This window comes from Austrofundulus limnaeus, unplaced genomic scaffold (assembly GCF_001266775.1).
Source record: "Austrofundulus limnaeus strain Quisiro unplaced genomic scaffold, Austrofundulus_limnaeus-1.0 Scaffold116, whole genome shotgun sequence".
Taxonomy (NCBI): Eukaryota; Metazoa; Chordata; class Actinopteri; order Cyprinodontiformes; family Rivulidae; genus Austrofundulus; species Austrofundulus limnaeus.
This window is the reverse complement of record NW_013952518.1, coordinates 276633-283126: the sequence shown is the minus strand read 5'-3', so window position 1 is coordinate 283126 and position 6494 is coordinate 276633. Positions and strand designations below refer to the sequence as shown.

The following is a 6494-nucleotide window of genomic DNA, read 5'->3' as shown; positions in this document are numbered from 1 at the left end:
AAACTGTATCTTGATGTGTGTTTGTTTTTCAATATCATTAGCATCGCAAGATTTGTTTAGTTTACCGGTACATGTCCGTAATGCACACCCCCCTTCAGAGTCAAGAACCAATCAAATTTCGTGAAGACAAGCGACCTGAGAGCACGATTCGCAACGCTGCGATCGCTATCGCGTCCCGTGTGTCGGGTTTCACCCTGGCTGCGATGACAGCCGCTGTTCGCTGTAGTTTGTCGCCTCCCGTGTGTCGAGCCCTTTAGACCCTGCAAAAAGCTATCTACAACAGGTAAGATAGTAACCACTCATAAACCTTATATAGAATCTCACCTCATTAGAACCATTTTGATCAAACTATTTATAACAAAAGAGAACAAAAGGAGAATTAAAAGTACTAAATGAGAATCTGTATCAAACGTTTTGACAAAAAATCCTAAAGCTTCACACTTTACGACCTGAAGAAGCAACTTAATGTCCTGTTTTTTAGCTGAGCTGTGTGTGTTTTTTAGCTGAGCTGTGTGTGTGTGTGTGTGTGTGTGTATGTGTGTGTGTGTGTGTATGTGTGTGTGTGTGTGTTTGCTGCAGGCTGTTTGTGTCTCACCTGGCTCTGACCCCCATCAGGCCGGATCACACACTATCACAACAGTGACTGAGCAGCGGGCCAACGTGTAGAAACGCTCAGCTCTGATTCCCTGTTTGCTGCCTGGCCCTGCGGGGATGACACCGCTGCTTATTTATTCTCCACACTCCTCACAGAACGGGTCTCCTTTTCTTCTTCACTCAACACTCACTCCATCCCTCCCCTCCTCCCTAATCCAGACTAAGACGTTCACATCTGTCGCAGCTGCAGGTAGCTGATTTGCATARATTGTTTGGAAATGGTAATTGAATGAGYTGCTCTCAGAAATCACGTCGGAAATCGTTTTCYGYTGCTTTGTTGTGGGTATCGCTCCATTCAGGGCAGATGAAAGAGCTTTTATTATCCCATTATGGGGCCTGCGTCGTGGTGACGCGGCGGCTACTGCTTCCTTTCACGGCTCCGTTTGACTGCAGGGAGAAACTTTTTAAAGAGAAATCCCCACAATGACAATTATCACCCAGTGATTCTCTTTCTTATGGAYCAGGTCCAATTAATTGCATTTACAGACACTGAAATGAGCTATGACGAATGCTTTAAGTCAACAACTCCCGTCCTAATTTGCATGGTAATGAATACGTTTCTCTGGGAATCTGAAATGATCCCATGCAAGTTTTTTTTTTTTTTTTTTGGAGGCAGTGCTTCAGAGTTACTGGGAAACTAAAGTCTGGAAGAGGAGGAGGTGAGCGTGAAGTATGGCTCTGATCAAAGCTATTGTGTGTAGATTTCCTGCTGGCAGAGATCTGCCTGGCTCAGCCTAAAGCCTGGAAAAGGCCCATTTTTAATAAGGGAACTGGGTCTTTGAACTGATGGCTTTTGTTTTTCGTAATAATAATAAYATATCTTAGAGGAAAAATATTCCCAATAAGTCAAGAAGTTTCCGATGTAGTAAAGAACAGGGTGTTTTTGTTTCTTACCATGATTTCAGCTGTTTACTGAAGCATCATGCTAAAAACAAAACAATAAACAAAAAAATAAGTTAAGACTTAAGTGTTGGATTAAAATTAATCAAATTTTTATGCATTTTCCCTTTTTCACATTCTAAAATCTCACATGTTGCTCCAACTTAAATGAGTGGACAGTCGGAATTTGGTCTGAATTCCTCCTTATTGTAACTCCACAAGCCCCGCCCCTTTTTGGGGATTTGCATCAGATCAACTCATTTTGAGGCTGTCTCTTTATGTAAATCCAAATGAGGCCCTTCACACCCCGCCCCCTCCAGCTTCCAGACCAGTTTGTTCCAGTTTGATAGAAGGTTTTGACTAYATAGCTGCGCAGAAATGTTTTATTTTATAATTTAATTAAAAGATGTGAATAAGGGAAGACTTGTCCATCCAGMTTTACATGTTGGAGCCAGAGTCTGACCCAGAGCCAGAGGAGAATGAAGTCCACCAAATTGTAGATGGTAAGTCCCGACCTTATCGCAAATAATTTGATATTAAGCAGGGACAGAGGCAGAGGGGTGGCAAGTGCCTCCGCTGGTACCTGATYGGCCATCTCAAGTGCTACCTCCAAACAATTAACAAGTGGGTGAGAATCTTGGATTTTGTATTAGCATTTTTCAGTTGTGAGTATTCAAAACTGGCTGAATTATAGCCCCCCTTAAAAACACCTTGGCCACCCTTTGCAAAAAAGTCTAGCTCCGCCCCTGCATAATAGCTCAAAATAAAAAGAGTAAACTGAACAAGTTGAAAAATATGACTCAAACAGAATAGAAACATCTCTACACAGCACCAGAAGAATTTAAATTCTACTTTTCTGCCGCCTACAGACTCAAGTACACAGAAACTGTATTTGTTGTCTCATTGCTAACGCTGAGCACTGCTAACAATAACTGAGCTCTATGTGGTATTTCCTGCATAGAAACAGTGTTTTAATATGTTCTCTTATAAACACTGAAAGTACTGTGTGTACGACTGACTAAATGTGAAATAAATAAAACAGAAATACTATTAAAAGCAAAAGGAAAATAGTTTTACTCATTGAGTTGTGAGTAGCTGCCATCTTGAATTCTGAACTTTCCCACTTTCGACAGGGATTTCCCACTGCAGGGGCATTCCAATTAAAATTTATGTCTTGTAAGTGGGAAAATTCCCACTTTCCAGTCCAACTGGGCAAAACTAGCCACACCGTGAATTTTGCTGGCCACTTTTGAACCCTGTGCAGCTCCACCTAATGGTGGGATGCCGTCATTTTGCAGGAAAAATAATCAACATGCTTTATGGGAGATGTAGTTTGTGATCAATGTTTACTTTAAAGCAGTTTCTTTTAAAACATTAATACATCTTTGAAGCTCTCGTGGGCCACAAAAAGTCATGGCAGGGCACTATTGGCCCTCAGGCCTTAAGTTTGACACGTGCTTTAAGGAATGTTTATCACCCTCCATTTTTTCATGCCCGAGTTTTAGACAAAAGTCATTTTATWTTGAGAAATTAAATGTAGTCATGTTGGTGAAACCTTGAAAATAACATTGTGTGAGTGCATGCAATATTACAAGATGTTACACTTAGATTATGTGTTCTAAATGACTCTCAGCTACTACCATGTCGTGGAAATATTCCACCTAAAGGCAAAAACACGCGAATAAAAGAAAAGGTGCACTGCATGCAACCAAACCCAGACCACGCAGTGCACCTTTTCTTTTATTCACGTGTTTCTCCCTTTAAGTGGAATATTTCCGTGACAGATTTGGTGTCACGAACAGGATCAGGTCAAGGTAATGTGAACTTAGCAATTAGGCAGGATTATTTAACATATATTTCCACCACATACCACATAAAAGTTTTGCCCAGTATCTGTAAAACTGAATTGTAGTTAGTAAATGTTTATAGTGTCCATCTTGGATTGATGGGAGAGTCTTCATGAGAGATTTTACAAACAGAGTTAACTTTCTGTAGTTTTTGGAAAGTTTGTAATTAAAGAACTAATTCCCCCTTGATTTGGGGTATCCTGATAAAATCATGCCAGAATAAAACATGATGTTTGAGAGAAGAGTGTTTTATTTGCTCTTATTGATTTTACTGTTAGTTTCAAGCTTGAACCATAGCCTGGTTAAAAGATAAATCCTTCATGTTTAAAGCATCTCTTTGTGTTTCCCAGTGAAGAACACCTTGTGCTGTTGGACGTCTGACTCACCACATCACTCCAGTTTTACAGGAAGCAGACAGGCTGTACCCGCAGAGACACACAGTAACATCTCTGTGTTCCCACATTAACACGGCTCCATTATGCAGCTCTGTGCACAAACAGGACTTCGATGAACTCGTCTCCCATTCAGAACCAATGGTGAAGTCCACTTTTAATAACTCCCTAACAAACTTACCTTCTGTAAACACGTCTCACTGGTCATTATTCACTTCTTGTAATTAGAACAAAGAGAAACTTTCTGCTTCTGTAACATCTCATCTCTCTTTGAACATTTGGTTTTTGTACCTCTGCTTTAACCGTTTACCTCGGTGCTTTATTACCCTTAGACTCCTCCTCTGGGAGACGTTTGTGTGGCTGGATTAGAGGAAGAGAAGCCTCTGGAAGGCTTGAGAGGAATCTGCGCCTCTGTTCTACCAGCTGATATGCCAACAGCGTCACTTACCAGCTCAACTTTCTGTAATTACGTCTCTGCCAGGCGTGGACACATTGTGTCGGGCAGGTCTCATCAGAACGGGACCAGAGCTTGGCTAGCTCTGAGCCTGGCCACTGAAACCCATTTGAAGGTATTATAGACTGAGCCAACACGAATGCAGCAGTAAATTACGGAGCGGCTCCCTCCTGCTCCCGTGTGCTGCTGCTCATTACATCCGATACGTACACGGGGTCCGTGGCGTTGCTTCGACCCCCTCGGATCAAAGCAGATTTTCATTTTGTCGCCTGGGAGCGGGCCAGTTCGCTGCATTTACATTTACCAAACAATTTAAGTTATTTGGCAAGGTTGGGATTTATTGGGCGCCAATAGAAAAAATCAGAGGGAAATGCTTACACCTGCAAGCTTCCCCAATCGTTGCAACGTAAACAAGAAATCCCCACCAAGCTGCCAATTTCCTCTGTGCACTTTYATCCCTTGAGTTTACTGTATATTGCTATTGTAGCCACCTGAGATTGTTAGATAGCACCGACACACATCCCTGGACCTGGTTTTATATTTAGCCTTCTACAGGCTGGTCTCGCATGGCTGCATGAGCCTCCTGCCCAACGCTGTGCACAGAATCCATAAAGCTGCCCCAAGGATTCAGGCTTGTCAATTTGTGTGTTACCTTGGGAGTACTAATTCCTGCCCTTCATGCGTCTCCTGTAGTCTTCAGACACGGGTTTGAGGTACGGCGAGGAGAATCTGTGTGTGGAAAGAGAAAAAAAAAAAGGAAGGTCTAGTTTGGATGCAAGTCTGCAGAGGGGAGACAGCTAGGGGTTCGATAGAAAATATGAAAGGCTGTGAAAAAGGAGGCCAAAGAGGCTTGAGGGAGAGAACAGACACTGAAGTGAGAATATTAAAATGCTGAAGCGTACAGCTGGGAGCAACAAAAAGAAATGATCTGAGGGGAYTTTTTCTTGTGTGGAGGACAGGTGGGCTTCAGGGTAAGCACCAAGTTCGGTCAAACATCGAGTGGAAAGCAAGAGGAGAGACTGGAAAACTGTGTCTGACTTATTTCTTCATATTAAACAKTTCTAAAACAACTGGTGAATATTTAGTGATGAAATGAATATGTATTTAAATAAATCAGTTTGATTTAATGTAAAGAGAATTCAGGTGGATCAGTTTGTGAAAACAAATGTTTACATCATCACTGTTTTTCTTCTCCAACATCTTTTTTATACACTTTGGGGAGTTGAGTTTTTTTTAATATCTGGTTCTAATAACTAAAGTTTTCTGTTAGTTTTCTGTAGTTTAATCTTTGGTTCTTTCTGTTCACCCAATATCTGACCATATGGAGGGGTGTAGGGGGGCTCTTTTTAATACACACTGCAAAAACTGTGCATCTTACCAAGTTTTAAAATCTTATATCCAGCCAAAAAGTCTTTTTGATCTTGTTTTGAGACTGATTTACTAAACAACAAATGATTTTGTAAGAATAATAATCTTGTTTTCAGAATATGTAAGATTATTTGTCTTGTTAGTCTGAACATTTGACTCAAATTAAGTTAAAAATTTCTGCCAATGAAGTAAGAAAATTTTACTTGGTAAGATTCTTGAAATACTTGATTTGACTCAATTTTTTTTTCTTATTTCAAGAATCTTACCAAGTAAAACTTTCTTACTTCATTGTCAGAATTTTTTTACTTAATTTAAGTGAAATTTTCAGACTAACAAGACAAATAATCTTACATATTCTGAAAACAAGATTATTATTCTTACACAATCAGTTCTTGTTTAGTAAATCTGTCTCAAAACAAGATCAAAAAGACTTTTAGGCTGATATAAGATTTTAAAACTTGGTTAGATGGACAGTTTTTGCAGTGCATGTCCAAATCACCTGATCTGGCTGGTTTTGGTGTGGAAGAGCAGCAGCTGAACTCTGAGTCCTGATGCAGACCGTTCACTCATATTGAAAGGGGCATATAAATCCACAGTTTTACCTGAGATTTTGTGTTTAGTTGATGTTAAACATGAAACATTGAAGTTAATTTAGGTTAAATTTAGAGCTGGATCCAGAGAGCAGCAGATAATAATCAGGATTTTGACCTTTTGCTGTAACAATAAAAGTGCTGTCATGCTGCTCTGATGAAAGAATATTAAAAACTTAATAAAAACGAATGAAGTACAGCAGGTAAAATAAGTATTGAACACGTCAGCATTTTTCTCAGTAAATATATTACTAGAGGTGCTAATGACATGAAATTTTCACCAGATGTTGGTAACAACCCAAGTGATCCA

General features: G+C 40.1%; 1 protein-coding gene across 4 annotated transcripts in view; it reads right to left on the bottom strand.

Moving 5' to 3' along the window:
• Positions 1 to 6494, bottom strand: part of tafa5a (TAFA chemokine like family member 5a) — a 363496-nt gene that overhangs the window by 244331 nt on the left and 112671 nt on the right. For all 4 annotated transcript variants that reach the window (XM_014014536.1, XM_014014535.1, XM_014014538.1 and 1 more), the window contains exon 4: positions 4879 to 4955. The gene's annotated coding sequence lies outside the window, so the exon portion shown is untranslated. The remainder of the gene's footprint in view (positions 1 to 4878; positions 4956 to 6494) is intronic.